The 14,133-nt window shown below is 34.6% G+C and overlaps 5 non-coding genes across 5 annotated transcripts; all 5 read left to right on the forward strand.

Moving 5' to 3' along the window:
* The first annotated feature begins 1,425 nt into the window (after nt 1-1,425).
* On the forward strand, nt 1,426-1,499 carry Trnan-guu (transfer RNA asparagine (anticodon GUU)). The gene has a single exon. It is a non-coding gene; the product is annotated as a tRNA-Asn (tRNA).
* A 708-nt stretch (nt 1,500-2,207) lies between these two features.
* Trnan-guu (transfer RNA asparagine (anticodon GUU)) lies at nt 2,208-2,281 on the forward strand. Its single transcript has one exon. It is a non-coding gene; the product is annotated as a tRNA-Asn (tRNA).
* Nucleotides 2,282-2,989: 708 nt separating this feature from the next.
* Trnan-guu (transfer RNA asparagine (anticodon GUU)) lies at nt 2,990-3,063 on the forward strand. Its single transcript has one exon. It is a non-coding gene; the product is annotated as a tRNA-Asn (tRNA).
* A 707-nt stretch (nt 3,064-3,770) lies between these two features.
* Trnan-guu (transfer RNA asparagine (anticodon GUU)) lies at nt 3,771-3,844 on the forward strand. Its single transcript has one exon. It is a non-coding gene; the product is annotated as a tRNA-Asn (tRNA).
* A 9,919-nt stretch (nt 3,845-13,763) lies between these two features.
* Nucleotides 13,764-13,837, forward strand: Trnan-guu (transfer RNA asparagine (anticodon GUU)). Its single transcript has one exon. It is a non-coding gene; the product is annotated as a tRNA-Asn (tRNA).
* Nucleotides 13,838-14,133: the final 296 nt, after the last annotated feature.

A 14,133-nucleotide genomic window follows, 5' to 3' on the forward strand; every position in this document is an offset into this window, starting at 1 on the left:
GATTTATTTCACATGTTTTTTTTGAAATGTCCTGAATTAAGCTCTTTTTTAAGAATTATATTGTATATATAGTTGAGATTCTTTTTAAAAAATTGTAGAGTTGGTGTTCTCAATAGCACTTCTTTTTTGAACAAATGCTCATGATAGGATATAACAAAGAAACAAAATCAGTAAATAGTTATTTTTTTGAACTACATTCTGAGCATTACTCGATTGTGCATTTACAAAAGAAGAAACATTATGTCTTTATTAGGGAAACAAATAGACATCGAAAGATTGTTCCAATATTTGACTAGAAAATATATATTATATGCGTATCAACATTACAAAGACAAAAATCAGACTTTGATTACGAAGTATTTTGTAAAAGATAATCCTTTAATGAGAATAGAAGAGGATAAAGTGTTTATTACATTGTAGAATCATTGTTTTGTACTATAGCATTACAAAATAAAATTTTAGAATCATTGTTCTGTAATATAGCTTAACAAAATACTATTGTAGAATCATTGTTTTTGTAATATAGCATTACAAAATACTATTGTAGAACCATTATTTTGTAATATAGCATTACAAACTACTATGTACATACTGACTGTATATTTTTTAACTTATATACTGTACAAAGCGTTTTTTTAAATAAAGAAAGAAAAAAAAAAAAAAGCGCGTTCGGCTGTTAACCGAAAGGTTGGTGGTTCGAGCCCACCCAGGGACGATGACTCTTATTTTGTACCTCTTCGTTTGAGTCTTTCATCCTTGTCTATCATATTCCGGAACAAAAAGCAAGCGTGATATATGTACATATATTGTTTAAGGCATCTTTATTGCATTGTTATACAATGATTCAACTAAAAAAATTTATTTTACGTAATCTTCACACTACCGACAAGCAACAAGTAAGCTTATGTACTTAATGCAGTGTCACAATAGGTGCATAAAAGTGTTTTCAGATATGATATTACACACCATCTTCCAGTATGATCATCACTCAATTTTTTAGCAGTGAAAATACTCTCAGGCCAAAACTATAAGATATATGCATGAAAACGAATCATTAGAGATAGATATATCCAAATTGGACATAAATCCAATGTATTCGAGGCGAGAGGAGCGATAAAATGCTTTATTTGGTGAATGATGTCAGTTTCTTACAAATCGAAATTTACCCCTTTCTCTATATGATCTGTAGATCTCTTAATTACGTGGTTTATAATATGGTCCAGTGAACATTTTAAACTGCAGAAATTTGCTTTATGTTTATGTCATCATGCACTCCACTACCGATTGGCTGACCCTTTGAGACGAAATCTAGATTTCTGATCATAACCATTTCTGACACTTTCGCACTTTCTCTCACTTCCATTAAAACCGATCATTTTGACTTTGTAGCTGACTAATTATTGACCAAGAGATATTGGTCTTCAGGTCTCTGTGGCGCAATCGGTTAGCGCGTTCGGCTGTTAACCGAAAGGTTGGTCGTTCGAGCCCACCCAGGGACGATGACTCTTATTTTGTTCCTCTTCATTTGAGTTTTTCATTCTTGTCTAAAATATTCCGGAAGAAAAAGCAAGCCTAATATATGTACATATATTGTTTAAGGCATCTTTATTGCATTGTTATACAATGATTCAAGTAGGAAAATTTATTTTACATAACCTTCACACTGACGTCAAGCAACAAGTAGGCTTATATACTTAATGCAGTGTCATAATAGATGCATAAAAGTGTTTTCAGATATGAGATTACACACCATTTTCCAATATGACCATCAATCAGTTTTAGCAGTGAAAATACTCTCAGGCCAAAACTACAAGACATATGCATGAAACCAAATGATTAGAGATAGATATATCCAAATTGGACATAAATCCAATGTATTCGAGGCGAGAAGAGCGATAAAATGCCTTATTTGCTGAATGATGTCAGTTTTTCTACAAATTGAAATTTACCCCTTTCTCTATATGATCTGTACATCTCTTAATTACGTGGTTTATAATATGGCCCAGTGAACATTTTAAACTGCAGAAATTGCTTAAAGCTTATGTCATCACGCACTCCACTGCCCATTGGCTGACCGTTTGAGACGAAATCTAGATTGCTGAACATACCCATTTCTGACACTTTCGCACTTTGTCTCACTTCCATAAAAACCGGTCATTTTGACTTTAAAGCTGACTAATTATTGACCAGGAGATATTGCTCTTCAGGTCTCTGTGGCGCAATCGGCAAGCGCGTTCGGCTGTTAACCGAAAGGGTGGTGCTTCGAGCCCACCCAGGGACGATGACTCTTATTTTGCACCTTTTCATTTGAGTCTTTTTATCCTTGTCTGCCATATTCCCGAACAAAAAGGAAGCATAATATATGTACATATATTTTTTTAAATCATGTTTATTGCATTATTATACAACGATTGAACTACGAAAATTATTTTTGACATTACCTTCACACTGCCGCCAAAGAACAAGACTTTTGTACTTAATGCATTGTAATAATAGATACATAAAAGTGTTTACAGATATGATATTACACACCATCTTCCAATATGATCATGACTCAATTTTAGCCGTGAAAATACTCTCAAGCCAACACTACAAGGGTTATGCATAAAACCGAATGATTAGAGATAGATATATCCAACTTGGACATAAATCCAATGTATTCGAGGCGAGAAGAGAGATAAAATGCCTTATTTGCATAATGATGTCAGTTTTTCACCAAATCGAATGATACCCCATTTTCTATATGATCTCTACGTGTGTTAATTACGCGGTGTATAATATGGCCCAGTTAAAATTTTAAACTGCAGAGATTGGTTAATGATTATGTCGTCATGCACTCCACTACCGATTGGCTGACCGTTTGAGACGAAATCTAGATTTCTGATCATAACCATTTCTGACACTTTCGCACTTTCTCTCACTTCCATTAAAACCGGTCATTTTGACTTTGTAGCTGACTAATTATTGACCAAGAGATACTGGTCTTCAGGTCTCTGTGGCGCAATCGGTTAGCGCGTTCGGCTGTTAACCGAAAGGTTGGTGGTTCGAGCCCACCCAGGGACGATGACTCTTATTTTGTACCTCTTCGTTTGAGTCTTTCATCCTTGTCTATCATATTCCGGAACAAAAAGCAAGCGTGATATGTGTACATATATTGTTTAAGGCATCTTTATTGCATTGTTATACAATGATTCAACTACAAAAATTTATTTTACGTAATCTTCACACTACCGACAAGCAGCAAGTAAGCTTATATACTTAATGCAGTGTCATAATAGATGCATAAAAGTGTTTTCAGATATGATATTACACACCATCTTCCAGTATGATCATCACTCAATTTTAGCAGTGAAAATACTCAGAGGCCAAAACTATTAGATATATGCATGAAACCGAATGATTAGAGATAGATATATCCAACTTGGACAAAGATCCAATGTATTCGAGGCGAGAAGAGCGATAAAATGCCTTATTTGCTGAATGATGTCAGTTTTCTACAAATCGAATTATACCCATTTCTCTATAGGATCTGTACATCTCTTAATAACGTAGTTTATAATATGACCCAGTGAACATTTTAAACTGCAGAAATTGCTTTATGCTTATGTCACCACGCACTCCACTACCGATTGGCTGACCGTTTGAGACGAAATCTAGATTGCTGACGATAACCATTTCTGACACTTTAGCACTTTGATTCACTTCGATAGAAACCGGTTATTTTGACTTTAAAGATGACTAATTATTGACCAAGTGATACTGGTCTTCAAGTCTCTGTGGCGCAATCGGTTAGCGCGTTCGGCTGTTAACCGAAAGGTTGGTGTTTCGAGCCCACCCAGGGACGATGAATGTTATTTTGCACCTCTTCATTTGCGTCTTTCATCCTAGTCTACCATATTCCGGAACAAAAAGCAAGTGTAATATATGTACATATATTGTTTAAGGCATCTTTATTGCATTGTTATACAATGATTCAGCTAGGAAATTCTATTTTACATAACCTTCACACTGACGTCAAGCAACAAGTAGGCTTATGTACTTAATGCAGTGTCATAATAGATGCATACAAGTGTTTTCAGATATGATATTACACACCATCTTCCAATATGATCATCACTCAATTTTAGCAGTGAAAATACTCTCAAGCCAAAACTACAAGACATATGCATGAAACCGAATGATTAGAGATAGATATATCCAACTTGGACATAAATCCAATGAATATGAGGCGAGAAGAGCGATAAAATGCCTTATTTGCTGAATGATGTCAGTTTTCTACAAATCGAATTATACCCATTTCTCTATATGATCTGTACATCTCTTAATTACGTGGTTTATAATATGGCCCAGTGAACATTTTAAACTTTAGAAATTGCTTTATGCTTATGTCATCATGCACTCCACTACCGATTGGCTGGCCGTTTAAAGGAGACTAGAAACAAAAATTTGCCTTTTATGTATGAAATTCTCTATAAATTTTAATTGGACTGTGATGTTTATAAATTATATATCGTAGAATGGTAGTGATTATATTGCGCGGAAGATACCACTATCGCGTAAATTGTCGAGTTTTTCCGAGCTTTTGATGAGACGATACATCACGTGGTCCTGTGACGCAGAACTAGCCAGTCCTCAAATACAAACATACATGGCGAGCGAGACAAGAGGAGTGAAGGTTTGGGTTGCTCATTCAAAAGTTGAATATGTTTCCGAGTTATGCTCATAACTATATCTGTTGAACTGTGTGTTTAAGACCTGACAGCAGAAAAGTACAACAGTAAGAAGGTGCTCATATTTCATATCTTGGAATTTAAAAAATGCAATGTAGTTTTTAAATAAATACTTATACATCGTGTGCTGTGCACAAATGTGATAAGGATTAAGTGATGGTGCCCAATGTAAAAATTAAAAATTTACCACAATGCAATAAATTCATTTAAGAATGATGTAAATGACATATTCATTACACAAGCCCGGACATTTGAAGCCGGGATAAAAACCTCCCGATTTTGGGGGTATTTCCACACCTACCTCCCGATCTCGTACTATCTCCCGAGTTTTTGCAGAGAACTCCCTATTATAACATTATGTCTGCCAATTTTCATTTCTCAGAAGAAGATAAAAAACAAAAAACAAAACCAAAAAAGCACCATACATAAATATATAGAACGTATACAATCCACAGATGCCATATTCTATTTTATCACTTGTGAATATTGTCGTGACGAAATAGTAAATATCACACTAGTTTTTTTTTCTCCAGTAAATAGAATGTTAAGATTAAACATTATTCACGTAAATTTCATACTTTTTTCAAACACTACAACAGATTTGTAGTAATAAAAACATTAAAAAAAATAAAATTGTCGCCAATTGGCCTAAATCCCATGAATGATCACTGTGAATGTGGCCTACGTTTCTCTGCAAAGAAAATCAATCTCCATTTCCACCAAAGAAACTGCCAGTTAACGCCTGACATTCCTCTACCGTATATGTAAAGTTTAATTACCATGATTAAATTAAAAGAAGGAATAAATGAAAATATGTCACGCAGTATATGTGCCCCCAAAGAACTAATTCAGAATAAATGTTGTATTCAGTAAAATGTGTTACACGCCTTAAGACTTAAACCTAAGGAAATAAGGTGGGATTTAAATGTGGGAAAAACAGATTTTAACTGTTAAAATGAAGTCCTAGGCATCGTAAGTTACAATAAAATAGGGCATCGTTTATTTTCCAATCAATACTGATGTTTACATATACATATTGTAGAACATGGTTTTCTTTGAAGTATGTCGGAAGAGCTGTCCTTTTTCACAAGATAAATGAATTGATAAGGATTAACTGTTAATTAGCCACACTGGCCATATGCTTGGGTACTCAAGTCTAACCGTTAGCTATTATGCAGTTTAGCCACAGCTGACCAGAATAAGATACAAGGGTCTTGTCCTGGGGGATAATAAGGCGTATCAGAGGGGAAATGGCGCGTCCAATGGGTGCTCGCACATTGGGGCAAGGGATGGGGTCAATTGTAGCCTCCTCCAATTTCTATTGTCAGCCAGTTAAATTGAAACTTTGATTTTATAACTGACCTCTTTTCTTTTTAGTCGCTGCTATTTAAACATCCTAAGGGATAGTTTTATATCAGTTCCAATCATTACAGATTACCGTTTATACATACTACGTGTAACAGGCATAGACTGATTATTATTTTTTATTTTTTAATTTTTATTTAAGATTACTGAAAATTGTGTTTTTTCTCGAAACATGGCCGTGTCAGTGGTTTAAAATCTTATTTTTTTAGATAAGCTTTTATTTGATTAAAATCAGATCTCAATTTCACCTAGGACAGTGGTGATTTGATTTCGATTGTGCCATGTTAAGGCATGTACGTCAACATCTTGAAAATACATTTACTCTTTTTCATCAGCGCGATCAAAGTTTCCTCAGGGAAACAATTTTTTTTTTCCGACAAACCCGACGGGGACCTAACTTTGAATAGAGGATGGGCCCGAACTAAAATTAGAGGGGCCCCGAGAGTCGGGCTATCATATTTTTTCCTGGTTCCTTTTCGTAACATTCCTTTAGAAATGTAATGATCATAGTGTGCTGTATGGTGTTGCTTTGAAATCGACTCGCTTGTAATAATGTATCCATACTTTCTTTATGCCTTTATTTTTGGAAAAGAAAAAGAAAATGTTGTCCACAGGCTTTTCTTAATGTGCTATTACACCCGTAAGTAACGCAAAACGGCATTGTCTTTTACTCTGGCAACTCCCAGTTGGGATGCTGGAGTCGCTTCTATGACGTCACACCCGAAAGTAACCGAATAGGCGCGGAAATTTTGCATACAAGGTCACGGAAATTCAGCTCCTAGAAGATATGCCAATATTTAAATATTGGCATTACGGTCGCGGATGATACTTCAGAATCAGGTTTTCTTCTATAGTGCTTTTATTATTATTCTGTATTTCCATTGGTTTCTGGTCTCCTTTAAGGCGAAATCGAGATTTCTGACCATAACCATTTCTGACACTTTCCGACTTTCTCTCACTTCCATTAAAACCGGTCATTTTGACTTTGCAGCTGACTAATTGTTGACGAAGAAATATTGGACTTCAGGTCTCTGTGGCGCAATCGGTTAGCGCGTTCGGCTGTGGGACTTCCGGTTATGACATCAGAAGGAAAACACGTTTGATGATCGCTCCGTGAATTTTCAAGTTTTTTTTCCTTTAATAGACATTTTTGCTGTTTTAATTTGTTACAGGTACGTTGATAAGATTTGTGTGATCGCATTCATATATAAGTGAGATATATTTTGAGTGTGTGGATAACTTTATCCACCACACAATATATTATTTTCTGTGACAATGAATACAAAGCCTGGTCGTGCTGCACGTGCAGCACAAGGAGCTGACTCACACTCTAATGACAGCAGTGGAATAGCTAACTATAAGAATGGCATGTCGAGTAACATCGATAGACAGACAGGAGCTTCTCGTCGTTTTGGGAAAGAATGTACCGTGGTGATTGATGTAAAGGATGTGAAGAAAATAAAGGCAAGTGATATTGTTAGAAGTGTAGAAGAATTAACCGGAGATATGTCGGTCTATGCAGTTGTGCCCAAAGGTGCAAATTTGTATGAGGTCACACTACCGAGTAAGGAAGTAGCATATAATACCTTGTGTGGAATTGATATTGGAAGTGAACACTTTGATTGTACTCTCTTATATTCAGACACTATTATTGTGTCAATTCTTCATTTACCAGCATACATCACCGATGATGATATAAGTATGAAGCTCGGTGAATACGGAGTAGAACTTCTTTCTCCCATTCAACGCAGATATTATCCTGGGACTAGTGTGGCTGATGGGACTCTTTATGTCAAATGTAAATTTCCACAGCAGGTAAAATCCTTGCCTTACAGTCTGAAATTTCAGACTGTCAATGGTCAGCAATACTTTAGAGTATTACACGATAACCAAGTTAAGGTATGTTCTAGATGTCTAGATCCGGGACATGTTATAAAAGACTGCCCTGATTTTGTATGCTACAAGTGTGGGGAGCAAGGCCATGTAGCAAAAAATTGCACAAGGCAAAGATGTGAAAGTTGTGGAAGTTTTCCTCTTATGTGTACATGCAGGATATGCGACAAATGCCACAAAGAGGCGCAAACATGTATGTGTTACAGAGAGGCCATTGCAGGCATTCATTCGCAAGTTGATGATGATACGAGGGAAGACATATTGGAGTTACCGAGTGACGAAGATGATAAAGAAGAAATTGAGAATGCAAAAAAAGATAATGAGAGTGGAGAAAGTGGGGAAGAAAAAGAAAGAAGTGGAGTTGATATGACCAATGTAGAAATAGAATCTGAGGAGGAAGTAAACAACAATCATACAATTGGAGATGGATCGGGGACAGATTCAGATGATGACAGGAAGATGGCTGCAGACGTTGTTGAAAGATCAAACGAATCACGTACATGTCAAGAAAACGGTACTAATATCGAAAATTTCAAAGTAGTACAAAGGAGAAGGAGAAGGTTTAATCCAGTCCCTAACCTGAAAATGAATAGCATGCGACGAACACCTATGAAGAAATGATCAAACACTCAACATTTTTTAATATTTTCAATACACTCATCATAATCATGGCTTTAAATATTGTATCTCTAAATGTAAATGGCTTGCGTAATTTGAATAAACTAAAGTCTGTTTTAGAAATATTTAAAGAGAAAAGAGGCCATATTTTATTATTGCAAGAAACCTTTTGGGATGATGAGTTTGTTGAAAGTATTAGAGAAAATGAGATTTGGAATGGTGACATATTTTATAGTAATGCAGACAATAGAAGGGCAGGTGTTGCTGTTTTAGTAGTGAGAGAACTGAGAAATCAGGAAATGATTGAAAAGGGATTTTACATCTTAAAATAGCTATTGATGATAAAGTGATTGATTTAATCAATATTTATGCTCCAAATGTTGTGAAGGAAAGGTTTAACTTTTTCATGAAGCTAAATACATATTTACATAACAGTACTAGTGATAGCACTATCCTGGCTGGTGATTTTAATACAACTTTAGCAGGTATTGATCGACATAACAAAGCCTTACATATTGATGATGTAGCAGTGCGTGAACTTTATAAAATTATTCATGATAGGAATATTACCGATTTATGGAGATCACGAAGTCCTAGTACTCGTAGTTTCTCCAGAAAACAAGTTGTACTAGGCGAAATGAAGCAGAGTAGAATAGATTATTTTTTGATTTCCTCAAAATTGCATTCCAGTGTGCAAAATATTTATTATGCAGATACATCCTTTAGTGATCATTCTTTTGTATACCTTAAACTAAATCCCTGCAAAGTGGAAACAGGGCCCGGATTATGGATACTAAATAACAATGTTTTTTTTGAGGAAAAATATGTACAAAGAGTGAAATCAATTCTTACCGAGGGAAAAACTGACGAAATGTATTTCAGTGAACCACTCATTTGGTGGGATAATGTAAAATACAAAATTAAAAAATTTTCCCAAGTATACTGTACAAGAAGAAATAAGGAAAGATTACAAGAATACTTTACATTGCAAAATAAATTAAAATCATTTTCAGAAAAAGTCGCAAATAAAGAATCATATGACATTAACAAATATGAAGAACTAAAACATCAGCTAAGTGACTATGAAACTGATTTTTGTCGGGGTGCTATATTGAGATCTAAGGCGAAATGGGCAATTGAAAGCGATAGAAATACTAAATACTTTCTAAATCTTGAGAAATATCGACACAACAAAAATGTAATCAATGAATTGATTGATGATGATGGTGTAATTATTTCAAATACAAGCGGAATCTTAGATGAAATACATCAGTTTTATAGTCATTTATATTCTTCGGTAACTGTTGATGATAATTGTACTGATTCACTTTTAAATTTTGTAAACTGTTCTGTATCTGATGAGGATAAAGATATGGGTGATGCCATAATAACAGTTGATGAAATACATACAGCTATAAAAGGGATGGCTAAAAATAAAAGCCCCGGCCCGGACGGATTGACAGTAGAGTGGTATTGTAAATTTTATGATTGTATATATGATATTCTGTTGCACATCTTTCAGAGTGTTAAGAATGACAATATTATGTCGAGATCAATGAGATTTGGGGTTATATCACTTATTTATAAAAATAAGGGGGATAATAGAAGATTGCAAAATTGGCGTCCTATCAGTTTACTTAATGTAGATTATAAAATTTTGGCAAGGATTTTGTCTACACGTTTAAAAATGGTATTACCCAAAATTATTTCTCAAACTCAGACATGTTGTATAGTTGGGAGAGATATTGCTGATACTATAGTCACTGTAAGAGATATTATAGATACGGTTGAGAGAGACAATCTTGAGGGATATATCTTAAAAATTGATCAAGAAAAAGCGTTTGACAGAGTTTGCCACTCATATTTGATTTCTGTTTTACGAAAGTTCGGTTTTGGTGACAATTTTATTCAGTGGATAAAGATATTTTATAATGAAATTAAAAGTAGTGTTAAATGCAATGGTCATCTAACGAAACCCTTTTTAATTAAAAATTCAGTCAGACAAGGTTGTCCTATATCAGCAATGTTATATGTATTAGCAGCAGAACCCTTAGGATTCGCTATCAAAGCAAATCCCACTATCAAAGGTATTCCACTCCCACTGTCTAGTAATACAAGTAAAGTTTTTCAACATGCAGATGATACAACCTTGACATTAGCGGACACACAATCCATTAATCAATCTTTTAATGTACTTGACTTGTATTGTAAAGGATCTGGTGCAAAGGTGAACAAGGAAAAGACAGAACTTCTGTGTATTGGATCTGGTAAACTTACTGATGATTATTGCAAACAATTACAAATTCAAATGTGTGATCAAGTCATCTTAATTTTGGGAGCTTATGTTGGAAAATGTGCAAAGTTATGTGAGCAACTGAACTGGAATGATAGATTGTCTAAAATTAAAAACTTATTGCAACTGTGGTCACAGAGATATTTGACAATACAAGGAAAAGTAACAGTTGTTAATAACTTATTAGTTTCTAGAGTATTGTACATAGTGTCAGTTCAGCCTCTTCCTGATATGATTGCTGATGAATTGAAGCAATTATTTCTCAGATTTATCTGGTCAGGAAAGTCCCATTTGGTTCACTATTATACAATAATTGGTGATAAGCGAAATGGCGGACTACAGTTAACTGATATAAAGATGAAAATGTATGCATTCAGACTAAAATTTTTAAAAAGATACTTTGATGTGAATTGCCATGCTATGTGGAAAAATACCTTTGATCACTTTTTATCTACTGTCCTGAACATGAGGTTGACCAAAGAGTTGTTTCTCATGTCTTTAAATAAGCAACAATTGAATACCCTACCTATATTTTACAGAGAAATGTTTCATGCATGGGAAAAACTTAGAAATAATATCGATACAAATATTGATGTGAGGAATGTTTTTGAACAACCTCTCTTTTTAAATCCTAATATTACATGTGCTGGTAAAACGTTGTTTTTCGCAGAATTTATAGAAGCAGGAATTGTTCGTGTTCAGGATATTACATATGAATTTGTACCTGGAATACTACCTTATAGAGCTATTCAAGAAATGATATACAAATCAAATTCTGAGATCAAAACAGATAAGATAAAAAAAGACTATAATTGCATAATAGAAAGTATACCATTAGGCTGGAGAAATATTGTTGCAACAGAGTCAAAACCCATTGTAACCAATGGGAGAAATAATATGTTTCTCAGAGTTGATACAAAATTATATGACCTCTGTTTATGTACAACACAACTATTTTACAAGCTTTTATGTACGTTGATTTTTCAAGAACCAGCTTCTGTTTCCTTTTGGAGTAAGATATTTAGTTTGGAAAAGCATAAATACTGGAAATTGATACACCTACCTTTCAAGACCCCAGATTGTATAGATTTGGATTACAGAATAATGCACAATCGAATATTTACAAAAGAGAGACTAAAATACTATGGCAAAATTGATAATGACTTATGTCCAGTGTGCCAGTTGGAAACAGAGGATTTATTTCACATGTTTTTGAAATGTCCTGAATTAAGCTCTTTTAAGAATTATATTGTATATATAGTTGAGATTCTTTTTAAAAATTGTAGAGTTGGTGTTCTCAATAGCACTTCTTTTGAACAAATGCTCATGATAGGATATAACAAAGAAACAAAATCAGTAAATAGTTATTTTTTGAACTACATTCTGAGCATTGCTCGATTGTGCATTTACAAAAGAAGAAACTTTATGTCGTTATTAGGGAAACAAATAGACATCGAAAGATTGTTCCAATATTTGACTAGAAAATATATATTATATGCGTATCAACATTACAAAGACAAAAATCAGACTTTGATTACGAAGTATTTTGTAAAAGATAATCCTTTAATGAGAATAGAAGAGGATAAAGTGTTTATTACATTGTAGAATCATTGTTTTGTACTATAGCATTACAAAATAAAATTTTAGAATCATTGTTCTGTAATATAGCTTAACAAAATACTATTGTAGAATCATTGTTTTGTAATATAGCATTACAAAATACTATTGTAGAACCATTATTTTGTAATATAGCATTACAAACTACTATGTACATACTGACTGTATACTTTTAACTTATATACTGTACAAAACGTTTTTTAAATAAAGAAAGAAAAAAAAAAAAAAAAAAGCGCGTTCGGCTGTTAACCGAAAGGGTGGTGGTTCCAGCCCACCCAGGGACGATGACTCTTATTTGCACCTCTTCATTTGAGTCTTTCAGCCTTGTCTACCATCTTCCGGAACAAAAAGCAAGCATAATATATGTACATATATTGTTTAAAGCATGTTTATTGCATTAGTATACAACGATTGAACCACGAAAATTATTTTCACATTACCTTCACACTGCCGCCAAGGAACAAGTCGACTTTTGTACTTAATGCAGTGTCATAATAGATGCAAAAAGGTGTTTTCAGATAAGATATTACACACCATCTTCCAATATGATCATGACTCAGTTTAGCCGTGAAAATACTCTCAAGCCAAAACTACAAGGCTTATGCATAAAACCGAATGATTAGAGAGATATACATATCCAACTTGGACATAAATCCAATGTATTCGAGGCGAGAAGAGCGATAAAATGCCTTATTTGCTGAATGATGTCAGTTTTCTAAAATCGAATTATACCCCTTTCTCTATATGATCTGTCCCCGAGTGGCCGAGTGGTCTAAAGCGCTCTTCTTACGGATCACTGCCATCTCACTTCTGTCTGCGGCGGTTCGAGTCTAAGATTCAGCCAATGTGGGCATGTGAGAAAGCTTGCCAGTAGCTTCTCCTGGGTCGGTGGTTCTTTCCGGGGTTTTCCGGGTTCTTCCTCCACCATTAATACTGGCCGCCATGTATAGCCTATCGTGCTGAAAAATGGCGTTAAACCCCACAACAACAACAACAACAATATGATCTGTACATCTCTTAATGACGTGGTTTATAATATGGCCCAGTGAACATTTTAAACTGCAGAAATTGCTTTATGCTTATGTCATCACGCACTCCACTACCCACTGGCTGACCGTTTGAGACGAAACCGAGATCGCTCACTATAACCATTTCTGACACTTTCGCACTTTCTCTCACTTCAATAAAATCCGGTCATTTTGACTGTAAAGCTGACTAATTATTGACCAAGGGGTATTGCTCTTCAGGTCTCTGTGGCGCAATCGGTTAGCGCTTTCGGCTGTTAACCGAAAGGTTGGTGGTATGAGCCCACCCAGGGACGATGACTCTTATTTTGCACCTCTTCATTTGAGTCTTTTATCCTTGTCTGCCATATTCCCGAACAAAAAGGAAGCATAATATATGTACATATATTTTTGAAATCATGTTTATTGAATTATTATACAACGATTGAACTACGAAAATTATTTTGACATTACCTTCACACTGCCGCCAAAGAACAAGACTTTTGTACTTAATGCATTGTAATAATAGATGCATAAAAGTGTTTACAGATATGATATTACACACCATCTTCCAATATGATCATGACTCAATTTTAGCCGTGAAAATACTCTC

Source organism: Sinohyriopsis cumingii, unplaced genomic scaffold (genome assembly GCF_028554795.1).
Source record: "Sinohyriopsis cumingii isolate HCF-2022 unplaced genomic scaffold, ASM2855479v2 utg002136l, whole genome shotgun sequence".
Lineage (NCBI taxonomy): Eukaryota > Metazoa > Mollusca > Bivalvia > Unionida > Unionidae > Sinohyriopsis > Sinohyriopsis cumingii.